Genomic DNA, 11385 nt, shown 5'->3' with positions numbered 1-11385 from the left:
TCTCCCCTTCCTTGGGGTGCCCACTGGAAAGCCTCCCCAGCCTGTGCTCCAGCTGGACTCTTAAGCCTCCCTGCGTGGCTTGCGCTGGGGAGCAGGAACCCCCGTTGGGCGTCATTTGCGGGGACATGGCGTCAGGAAAGCATTTGGGCCACCAGGTCAACCCATAGGGTCCAATGGGTGGAGGATGCCGCCGACTCCCTGTGGGGCCACCTCAAGCCGGTCCTCCCGCCAGCGGCCGTCCGGCCTCTCCTCGCCCCAGTGGCCCTTGCGCCACGTGCTCAAGATGCTCCTTCCGCCATCGGGGGAGGCGGCCACTCCGGCTCGCCCTCTGCAGCCCTCAGCCCCCGTCTGCCACCGGGGCAACCCGGCACTGCGTTGAGCCGCTAAGGCAGCTGTGGCTCGACAGGCTGTTGGAGAAAGAAAAGGTAGCCGGGGCAAATCGGGCCAGCAACGAGACCTCGCGCCAGGGCTTGTCCGGGAATTGAACCCGGGACCTCTTGCTCCCAAAGCAAGAATCATGCTCCTAGACCAACAAGCCACAGCCTGCTGCTCACGGCACCCTCGCGCCCGCGACTGAATGAAAGGGCACGCTCCCTGTGGAAGGCGTTAAGGTGGCCAGCTAGGCCTATCAACGCCACGGGCTGCACCTGGAGGAAGAGCCAGGGGGCAGAGATGGAGTGCAAGCCGACTCAGCTGGGCCGGAAGAGGCAGGGCCTCGAAAGCCAGGAAGCTGGCGAGAGACAGAGGCTGCTGCTGGGACAGGGCACTCGCTCCCTGGGAGGATTTGGAGCCGCTACACCCAGAGCAAGGAGGAAAACCAGGAGTTTTAGGAAGCAGTCCAGGGAAGGAGCAGCCCAGGCAAGGGGGAGAAAGCCCAGAACTGCTGGGCGGAGGGTCCCTGGACTGGATCCCGCAGAAGAGGGCCCGTCCGGGTTCCTCTACCAGCCACCGAGGGCATGGCCTAGACCAGGCGCAGGGCACTGAGGGGCACGACGGGACCTGGGTCACCGTGGTGGTGACAGAGAATGGAAGCCCTGTACGCTGGAAAGGGGGGGAACGCCGTGTCCCCTAGCCGGGAGGGCTGAATCCCCCAGAGGACGAGCGTGCAGGTGAGAGCGATTTTGAGAGGGCTCCAGTAGGAGTACTGGGTTAACCGCTGGTTGGGGGGTCAGCCTGAGCCAGCCTATACCCAGGAGGAGCGAGTGCGGTGCGGGAGGGGGGGGGGGGGGGGGGGGGGGGGGGGGGGGGGGGGGGGGGGGGGGGGGGGGGGGGGGGGGGGGTGGGGGGGGGGGGGGGGGGGGGGGGGGGGGGGGGGGGGGGGGGGGGAGGAGGGGGGCCCGTGCGTCACAACTAACCACATGGAAGTAGCAGGGCATGAAAGCACCCCATGGGGGAAACCTCCAGCAGTCCCACGAGTTCCCCGTCCCCCGTAGAGCAGCAAAGAAACCACGGCAAGGGCTTGTGTGGGATTTTCTGGCACCCTAAGAGGAGTAACTCCTGACCTCTAGGGTGTTACCAACAAGCCCCTCTGGCAAGGAGTTGGGGGGTGTGGACGGCCGGAAGAAACTTAATTGGGAGAAAACAAACAGGCCGCTGTCGGATCAAGTTGAAAAGGACCGCGCCTCACTCTTCAGCTTTCCAGAGGTCATCTCCACGCCGGGTATCTGGTTCACAGAGTGACCCCCTGAAGCAAAACCAAATGTTACCCCTAACGCCATATCTCACGCCACAGGATGGGAGTAAAAAACCCAGGCAAAAGTTGGGGGAAAAAAAGAAAAGGTCGTAACAGACCTTTTACTATTGCAGGGCTTGTCTGATCTACCCTGGGGCCTCTCGCTACCCGAAGCGACACTTGGACTCAACCCAATAGTCAACATGAATAGCCGTTTCTTATTGGAGCCCGTAGCGATCAACAGTTTCCCAACGTTTTTCGCAACCAAACCGAACAAGCCAAGTTTGCCGAAGGAACCCACAAGCCCCCCCAAGTGAAACTGGCAGAGATAGCCCTGAAATGAAAAAAAAAAAGGACTGTGTGACTTCACCTTTCCAAGGTCTCCTCCTCGCTCTCCGTCACTCCGCCGTAGAGAGATCTTCACCTGGCCCGAGGAACAAATGCAGACCCTAAGGCAGCCCTCCCTCTCCGGGATGTTGGGAGAGAGAGAAGAGGAAGGAAAAAAGCGCCCACGGTTCCGCTGCAAAGACAGGCTGCTACGGCCAGAGCTGGGATAAGAAATTTGGAGCCGTGGGGCTCATGCGCCCAAGAGCAGGGACTCACGCCCGGTCCAACAGAGACCTTTCGTTGAAGTCTAAGGAAAGCGTGTTTCACAGGAGTTTCCAACCCCAAGCGAGCCCGGCAAGGGTGTGGAGACGTGAAGTTGGGGTGATGAAACACACCATCTGAGGGAGACGGAACGGGTGTGGGCTAGGGGGTAGGCAGGCAGGCAGATGGGCCTTTTCCTGGAGATTTGAACGCCGGGACCCTCTGCACCCTAAGCGAGATCATAATGCCCTAGACTAAGCCATTGGCTGATAGGTCCTGGCCTCAGCAGTTTTAGGCCAAACTTGGCCCAACCTGCCTGTAAATGTTCACCGCTTCTAAACGGCGCGCTCCTCCAGTGCCACGATACCCCAGGCAACCGGCGTCTGTGCGTTGTTACCTCGGGCACCGCCTCAAGAGGGGTGGAATCAGTACCGCCCGCGTCTTCGGCTCCCGGACCAGGTAATTGATGCATCGCCAATCAGGAGAAAAGTGGGTAAAAAGAAAAGAGCCAGAAAGAAAAAATATTGCAAGAGTCCTCCTTTCCATCCCCTGAGCTGGGTGCTTCCATTCTCCATCTCCCACTTGGGGGGCTAGCCCTGAGAGATAGGGTGCGGGCAGCGCCAGCTGTGTCTGGGTCTTTTCTGTCTCATACCTGTCTGGGTGTATCATGTCGTTGCTGGAAGGTGTGCGTGTGGCTTCTGCGGAGTGGGCCCGGGCCTCCGGGGAAGCGATTGCTAATGATCCAAGGAGTAGTCCCAACTTAAGCCTCTCCCCAGTACCTTGGGGTGCTCTTAGTGGAAAGCCTCCCCAGCCTGTGCTCCAGGCTGGACACTTAAAGCCTCCCTGCGTGGCTTGCGCTGGGGAGCATGGAACCCCCGTTGGGCGTCATTTTTGCGGGGACATGGCGTTCAGGAAAGCTTTGGGCCCACCAGGTCAAACCAATAGGGTCCAATGGGTGTAGGATGCCGCCGAACTCCCTCTGTGGGGCCACCTCAAGGCCGGTCCTCACCGCCATCTGGCCGTCCGGCCCTCTCCTCGCCCCAGTGGCCCTTGAGCCACGAGCGAAAGATGCTCCAGCCGCCATCGGGGGAGGCGGCCACTCCGGCGCGCCCACTGCAGCCCTCAGCCCCCGTCTGCCACACGGGGCAATCCCGGCACTACGTTGAGCCGCTAAGGCAGCTGTGGCTCGACAGGCTGTTGGAGAAAGAAAAGGTAGACCGGGGCAAAATCGGGCCAGCAATGAGACCTCGCGCCAGGGCTTGTCCGGGAATTGAACCCGGGACCTCTTGCTCCCAAAGCAAGAATCATGCTCCTAGACCAACAAGCCACAGCCTGCTGCTCACGGCACCCTCGCGCCCACGACTGAATGAAAGGGCACGCTCCCTGTGGAAGGCGTTAAGGTGGCCAGCTACTCCTATCAACGCCACGGGCTGCACCTGGAGGAAGAGCCAGGGGGCAGAGATGGAGTGCAAGCCGACTCAGCTGGGCCGGAAGAGGCAGGGCCTCGAAAGCCAGGAAGCTGGCGAGAGACAGAGGCAGCTGCTGGGACAGGGCACTCGCTCCCTGGGAGGATTTGGAGCCGGTACACCCAGAGCAAGGAGGAAAGCCAGGAGTTTTAGGAAGCAGTCCAGGGAAGGAGCAGTCCAGGCAAGGGGGAGAAAGCCCAGAACTGCTGGGCGGAGGGTCCCTGGACTGGATCCCGCAGAAGAGGGCCCGTCCGGGTTCCCCTACCAGCCACCGAGGGCATGGCCTAGACCAGGCGCAGGGCACTGAGGGGCACGACGGGACCTGGGTCACCGTGGTGGTGACAGAGAATGGAAGCCCTGTACGCTGGAAAGGGGGGGAACGCCGCGTCCCCTAGCCGGAGGGCTGAATCCCCCAGAGGACAGCGGCAGCTCCTGAGAGCGAGAGAGGGGCTCCAGAGGAGTAACTGACAGGGTGTTACCGCTGGTTGGGGGGTCAGCCTGAGCCAGCCTATTCCCAGGAGGAGCGGTGCGCGGACCCGTGCCGTCACACTAACCAAATGGAAAGAAGAGCAGGAGAAGCACCCCATGGGGGAAAGATGAGCCGCCAGCCCAGCCCCGAGTTCCCCGTAGAGCAGCAAAGAAACCACGGCAAGGGCTTGTGTGGGATTTCTGGCACCCTAAGCGAGAATCCTACCTCTAGACCAACAAGCCCCTCTGGCCAAGGAGGGGCTCGGCACGCCCCGGCCCGGAAGTTTGGGAGAAACAACAGGCCGCTGTCGGCATCAAGTTGAAAAGGACCGCGCCTCTCTTCAGCTTTCCAAGGTCATCTCCACGCCGGGTCTGTCACACCCCTGGAGCAGCAAACCAAATGTACACCCTAACGCCACTCTCACGCCACAGGATTGGGGAGAAAAACCCAGGCAAAAGTTGGGGGAAAAAAAGAAAGGCAAACAGACCCTTTGGCGAGGGCTTGTCCAGGAGCTGACCCTGGGGCCTCTCGCACCCGAAGCGACACTTGGACTCGCCAAAGTCAACAAGCCGTTTCTTTGGAGCCGTAGCGATCATCATTTCCCACGTTTTTCGCAACCAAACCGAACCAAGCCAAGCCGAAGGAAACCAAACCAAGCCCCCCTCAAGAACTGGCAGAGTTAGCCCTGAAATGAAAAAAAGGACTGTGCCTGACTTCACCTTTCCAAGGTCTCCTCCTCGCTCTCTCACGCCGTAGGTGAGAACCCTTCACCTGGCCCGAGGAACCAAATGCAGACCCTAAGGCAGCCCTCCCTCTCCGGGATGTTGGAGAGGAAGAGGAAGAAAAAACCCGCCACGGTCCGCTGCAAAGACAGGCTCGGCCAGAGCTGGGATGAAATTTGGAGCCGGGGTCTCTGGCGCCCAAGAGCAGACTCCCGCCCCGGTCCAACTAATCCTTTCGTAAGTCTAAGGAAAGCAGTGTTTCACAGGAGTTTCCAAAAGCGAGCCCGGCAAGGGTGTGGAGACGTGAAGGTGGGTGAGGAAACACACCCCGAGGGAGAGAGGGTGGGCAGGCAGATGGGCTTGTCCGGGATTTGAACCCGGGACCTCTCGCACCCTAAGCGAGAATCATACGCCTAGACCAACAAGCCACTTTGGCTGTGCTCTGGCCTCAGCAGTTTAGGCCAAAGCCCAACCTGCCTGTAAATGTTCACCGCTTCTAAACGGCGCTCCTCCAGTGCCACGATACCCCAGGCAACGGTGTCTGTGCGTGTGCCGTCGGGCACCGGTAGGTGGAATCCAGCGCCCGCGTCTTCGGCTCCCGGGGAGGGATACGTTGAGGCCACGCCAATCAGGAGAAGAGTGGGTAGAAGAAAAGAGCCAGAAAGTTGCAAGAGTCCTCCTTTCCATCTGAGCTGGGTGCTCCATTCTCCACTTGGGGGGCTAGCCCTGAGAGCTGGGCGGATAGGGTGCGGGCAGCGCCAGCTGTGTCTGGGCTTTTCTGTCTCAGCCGGGCGCTGGGTTCTTGTCTTCGGGGTGGGAGCGTGTGGCTCTGCGGAGTGGGCGTCCGGCCTCCGGGGAGCTGGCGAGCTCCTCCAGCTGCGTAGGCCCACACTTAAGCCTCTCCCCTTCCTTGGGGTGCCCACTGGAAAGCCTCCCCAGCCTGTGCTCCAGCTGGACTCTTAAGCCTCCCTGCGTGGCTTGCGCTGGGGAGCAGGAACCCCCGTTGGGCGTCATTTGCGGGGACATGGCGTCAGGAAAGCATTTGGGCCACCAGGTCAACCCATAGGGTCCAATGGGTGGAGGATGCCGCCGACTCCCTGTGGGGCCACCTCAAGCCGGTCCTCCCGCCAGCGGCCGTCCGGCCTCTCCTCGCCCCAGTGGCCCTTGCGCCACGTGCTCAAGATGCTCCTTCCGCCATCGGGGGAGGCGGCCACTCCGGCTCGCCCTCTGCAGCCCTCAGCCCCCGTCTGCCACCGGGGCAACCCGGCACTGCGTTGAGCCGCTAAGGCAGCTGTGGCTCGACAGGCTGTTGGAGAAAGAAAAGGTAGCCGGGGCAAATCGGGCCAGCAACGAGACCTCGCGCCAGGGCTTGTCCGGGAATTGAACCCGGGACCTCTTGCTCCCAAAGCAAGAATCATGCTCCTAGACCAACAAGCCACAGCCTGCTGCTCACGGCACCCTCGCGCCCACGACTGAATGAAAGGGCACGCTCCCTGTGGAAGGCGTTAAGGTGGCCAGCTACTCCTATCAACGCCACGGGCTGCACCTGGAGGAAGAGCCAGGGGGCAGAGATGGAGTGCAAGCCCACTCAGCTGGGCCGGAAGAGGCAGGGCCTCGAAAGCCAGGAAGCTGGCGAGAGACAGAGGCAGCTGCTGGGACAGGGCACTCGCTCCCTGGGAGGATTTGGAGCCGGTACACCCAGAGCAAGGAGGAAAGCCAGGAGTTTTAGGAAGCAGTCCAGGGAAGGAGCAGTCCAGGCAAGGGGGAGAAAGCCCAGAACTGCTGGGCGGAGGGTCCCTGGACTGGATCCCGCAGAAGAGGGCCCGTCCGGGTTCCCCTACCAGCCACCGAGGGCATGGCCTAGACCAGGCGCAGGGCACTGAGGGGCACGACGGGACCTGGGTCACCGTGGTGGTGACAGAGAATGGAAGCCCTGTACGCTGGAAAGGGGGGGAACGCCGCGTCCCCTAGCCGGAGGGCTGAATCCCCCAGAGGACAGCGGCAGCTCCTGAGAGCGAGAGAGGGGCTCCAGAGGAGTAACTGACAGGGTGTTACCGCTGGTTGGGGGGTCAGCCTGAGCCAGCCTATTCCCAGGAGGAGCGGTGCGCGGACCCGTGCCGTCACACTAACCAAATGGAAAGAAGAGCAGGAGAAGCACCCCATGGGGGAAAGATGAGCCGCCAGCCCAGCCCCGAGTTCCCCGTAGAGCAGCAAAGAAACCACGGCAAGGGCTTGTGTGGGATTTCTGGCACCCTAAGCGAGAATCCTACCTCTAGACCAACAAGCCCCTCTGGCCAAGGAGGGGCTCGGCACGCCCCGGCCCGGAAGTTTGGGAGAAACAACAGGCCGCTGTCGGCATCAAGTTGAAAAGGACCGCGCCTCTCTTCAGCTTTCCAAGGTCATCTCCACGCCGGGTCTGTCACACCCCTGGAGCAGCAAACCAAATGTACACCCTAACGCCACTCTCACGCCACAGGATTGGGGAGAAAAACCCAGGCAAAAGTTGGGGGAAAAAAAGAAAGGCAAACAGACCCTTTGGCGAGGGCTTGTCCAGGAGCTGACCCTGGGGCCTCTCGCACCCGAAGCGACACTTGGACTCGCCAAAGTCAACAAGCCGTTTCTTTGGAGCCGTAGCGATCATCATTTCCCACGTTTTTCGCAACCAAACCGAACCAAGCCAAGCCGAAGGAAACCAAACCAAGCCCCCCTCAAGAACTGGCAGAGTTAGCCCTGAAATGAAAAAAAGGACTGTGCCTGACTTCACCTTTCCAAGGTCTCCTCCTCGCTCTCTCACGCCGTAGGTGAGAACCCTTCACCTGGCCCGAGGAACCAAATGCAGACCCTAAGGCAGCCCTCCCTCTCCGGGATGTTGGAGAGGAAGAGGAAGAAAAAACCCGCCACGGTCCGCTGCAAAGACAGGCTCGGCCAGAGCTGGGATGAAATTTGGAGCCGGGGTCTCTGGCGCCCAAGAGCAGACTCCCGCCCCGGTCCAACTAATCCTTTCGTAAGTCTAAGGAAAGCAGTGTTTCACAGGAGTTTCCAAAAGCGAGCCCGGCAAGGGTGTGGAGACGTGAAGGTGGGTGAGGAAACACACCCCGAGGGAGAGAGGGTGGGCAGGCAGATGGGCTTGTCCGGGATTTGAACCCGGGACCTCTCGCACCCTAAGCGAGAATCATACGCCTAGACCAACAAGCCACTTTGGCTGTGCTCTGGCCTCAGCAGTTTAGGCCAAAGCCCAACCTGCCTGTAAATGTTCACCGCTTCTAAACGGCGCTCCTCCAGTGCCACGATACCCCAGGCAACGGTGTCTGTGCGTGTGCCGTCGGGCACCGGTAGGTGGAATCCAGCGCCCGCGTCTTCGGCTCCCGGGGAGGGATACGTTGAGGCCACGCCAATCAGGAGAAGAGTGGGTAGAAGAAAAGAGCCAGAAAGTTGCAAGAGTCCTCCTTTCCATCTGAGCTGGGTGCTCCATTCTCCACTTGGGGGGCTAGCCCTGAGAGCTGGGCGGATAGGGTGCGGGCAGCGCCAGCTGTGTCTGGGCTTTTCTGTCTCAGCCGGGCGCTGGGTTCTTGTCTTCGGGGTGGGAGCGTGTGGCTCTGCGGAGTGGGCGTCCGGCCTCCGGGGAGCTGGCGAGCTCCTCCAGCTGCGTAGGCCCACACTTAAGCCTCTCCCCTTCCTTGGGGTGCCCACTGGAAAGCCTCCCCAGCCTGTGCTCCAGCTGGACTCTTAAGCCTCCCTGCGTGGCTTGCGCTGGGGAGCAGGAACCCCCGTTGGGCGTCATTTGCGGGGACATGGCGTCAGGAAAGCATTTGGGCCACCAGGTCAACCCATTGGGTCCAATGGGTGGAGGATGCCGCCGACTCCCTGTGGGGCCACCTCAAGCCGGTCCTCCCGCCAGCGGCCGTCCGGCCTCTCCTCGCCCTGCCCCGCCCCAGTGGCCCTTGCGCCACGTGCTCAAGATGCTCCTTCCGCCATCGGGGGAGGCGGCCACTCCGGCTCGCCCTCTGCAGCCCTCAGCCCCCGTCGGCCACCGGGGCAATCCGGCACTACGTTGAGACGCTAAGGCAGCTGTGGCTCGACAGGCTGTTGGAGAAAGAAAAGGTAGACGGGGCAAATCGGGCCAGCAACGAGACCTGGCGCCAGGGCTTGTCCGGGAATTGAACCCGGGACCTCTTGCTCCCAAAGCAAGAATCATGCTCCTAGACCAACAAGCCACAGCCTGCTGCTCACGGCACCCTCGCGCCCGCGACTGAATGAAAGGGCACGCTCCCTGTGGAAGGCGTTAAGGTGGCCAGCTAGGCCTATCAACGCCACGGGCTGCACCTGGAGGAAGAGCCAGGGGGCAGAGATGGAGTGCAAGCCGACTCAGCTGGGCCGGAAGAGGCAGGGCCTCGAAAGCCAGGAAGCTGGCGAGAGACAGAGGCAGCTGCTGGGACAGGGCACTCGCTCCCTGGGAGGATTTGGAGCCGGTACACCCAGAGCAAGGAGGAAAGCCAGGAGTTTTAGGAAGCAGTCCAGGGAAGGAGCAGTCCAGGCAAGGGGGAGAAAGCCCAGAACTGCTGGGCGGAGGGTCCCTGGACTGGATCCCGCAGAAGAGGGCCCGTCCGGGTTCCCCTACCAGCCACCGAGGGCATGGCCTAGACCAGGCGCAGGGCACCGAGGGGCACGACGGGACCTGGGTCACCGTGGTGGTGACAGAGAATGGAAGCCCTGTACGCTGGAAAGGGGGGAACGCCGCGTCCCCTAGCCGGAGGGCTGAATCCCCCAGAGGACAGCGGCAGCTCCTGAGAGCGAGAGAGGGGCTCCAGAGGAGTAACTGACAGGGTGTTACCGCTGGTTGGGGGGTCAGCCTGAGCCAGCCTATTCCCAGGAGGAGCGGTGCGCGGACCCGTGCCGTCACACTAACCAAATGGAAAGAAGAGCAGGAGAAGCACCCCATGGGGGAAAGATGAGCCGCCAGCCCAGCCCCGAGTTCCCCGTAGAGCAGCAAAGAAACCACGGCAAGGGCTTGTGTGGGATTTCTGGCACCCTAAGCGAGAATCCTACCTCTAGACCAACAAGCCCCTCTGGCCAAGGAGGGGCTCGGCACGCCCCGGCCCGGAAGTTTGGGAGAAACAACAGGCCGCTGTCGGCATCAAGTTGAAAAGGACCGCGCCTCTCTTCAGCTTTCCAAGGTCATCTCCACGCCGGGTCTGTCACACCCCTGGAGCAGCAAACCAAATGTACACCCTAACGCCACTCTCACGCCACAGGATTGGGGAGAAAAACCCAGGCAAAAGTTGGGGGAAAAAAAGAAAGGCAAACAGACCCTTTGGCGAGGGCTTGTCCAGGAGCTGACCCTGGGGCCTCTCGCACCCGAAGCGACACTTGGACTCGCCAAAGTCAACAAGCCGTTTCTTTGGAGCCGTAGCGATCATCATTTCCCACGTTTTTCGCAACCAAACCGAACCAAGCCAAGCCGAAGGAAACCAAACCAAGCCCCCCTCAAGAACTGGCAGAGTTAGCCCTGAAATGAAAAAAAGGACTGTGCCTGACTTCACCTTTCCAAGGTCTCCTCCTCGCTCTCTCACGCCGTAGGTGAGAACCCTTCACCTGGCCCGAGGAACCAAATGCAGACCCTAAGGCAGCCCTCCCTCTCCGGGATGTTGGAGAGGAAGAGGAAGAAAAAACCCGCCACGGTCCGCTGCAAAGACAGGCTCGGCCAGAGCTGGGATGAAATTTGGAGCCGGGGTCTCTGGCGCCCAAGAGCAGACTCCCGCCCCGGTCCAACTAATCCTTTCGTAAGTCTAAGGAAAGCAGTGTTTCACAGGAGTTTCCAAAAGCGAGCCCGGCAAGGGTGTGGAGACGTGAAGGTGGGTGAGGAAACACACCCCGAGGGAGAGAGGGTGGGCAGGCAGATGGGCTTGTCCGGGATTTGAACCCGGGACCTCTCGCACCCTAAGCGAGAATCATACGCCTAGACCAACAAGCCACTTTGGCTGTGCTCTGGCCTCAGCAGTTTAGGCCAAAGCCCAACCTGCCTGTAAATGTTCACCGCTTCTAAACGGCGCTCCTCCAGTGCCACGATACCCCAGGCAACGGTGTCTGTGCGTGTGCCGTCGGGCACCGGTAGGTGGAATCCAGCGCCCGCGTCTTCGGCTCCCGGGGAGGGATACGTTGAGGCCACGCCAATCAGGAGAAGAGTGGGTAGAAGAAAAGAGCCAGAAAGTTGCAAGAGTCCTCCTTTCCATCTGAGCTGGGTGCTCCATTCTCCACTTGGGGGGCTAGCCCTGAGAGCTGGGCGGATAGGGTGCGGGCAGCGCCAGCTGTGTCTGGGCTTTTCTGTCTCAGCCGGGCGCTGGGTTCTTGTCTTCGGGGTGGGAGCGTGTGGCTCTGCGGAGTGGGCGTCCGGCCTCCGGGGAGCTGGCGAGCTCCTCCAGCTGCGTAGGCCCACACTTAAGCCTCTCCCCTTCCTTGGGGTGCCCACTG

The 11385-nt window shown here is 61.3% G+C and overlaps 7 non-coding genes across 7 annotated transcripts; all 7 read right to left on the bottom strand.

Moving 5' to 3' along the window:
* Positions 1-466: 466 nt before the first annotated feature.
* TRNAP-UGG lies at positions 467-538 on the bottom strand. Its single transcript has one exon. It is a non-coding gene; the product is annotated as a tRNA-Pro (tRNA).
* A 2977-nt stretch (positions 539-3515) lies between these two features.
* On the bottom strand, positions 3516-3587 carry TRNAP-UGG. The gene has a single exon. It is a non-coding gene; the product is annotated as a tRNA-Pro (tRNA).
* Positions 3588-5273: 1686 nt separating this feature from the next.
* Positions 5274-5345, bottom strand: TRNAP-AGG. Its single transcript has one exon. It is a non-coding gene; the product is annotated as a tRNA-Pro (tRNA).
* Positions 5346-6282: 937 nt separating this feature from the next.
* On the bottom strand, positions 6283-6354 carry TRNAP-UGG. Its single transcript has one exon. It is a non-coding gene; the product is annotated as a tRNA-Pro (tRNA).
* A 1686-nt stretch (positions 6355-8040) lies between these two features.
* TRNAP-AGG lies at positions 8041-8112 on the bottom strand. The gene has a single exon. It is a non-coding gene; the product is annotated as a tRNA-Pro (tRNA).
* A 947-nt stretch (positions 8113-9059) lies between these two features.
* Positions 9060-9131, bottom strand: TRNAP-UGG. The gene has a single exon. It is a non-coding gene; the product is annotated as a tRNA-Pro (tRNA).
* A 1685-nt stretch (positions 9132-10816) lies between these two features.
* On the bottom strand, positions 10817-10888 carry TRNAP-AGG. The gene has a single exon. It is a non-coding gene; the product is annotated as a tRNA-Pro (tRNA).
* Positions 10889-11385: the final 497 nt, after the last annotated feature.

The sequence above is a fragment of the Mauremys mutica genome, unplaced genomic scaffold (genome assembly GCF_020497125.1).
Source record: "Mauremys mutica isolate MM-2020 ecotype Southern unplaced genomic scaffold, ASM2049712v1 000085F_np12_subseq_8836668:8848052_obj, whole genome shotgun sequence".
Classification (NCBI taxonomy): domain Eukaryota; kingdom Metazoa; phylum Chordata; order Testudines; family Geoemydidae; genus Mauremys; species Mauremys mutica.
Note: the sequence above shows the minus strand (reverse complement) of the source record. Positions and strands in the feature narration are given on the sequence as shown.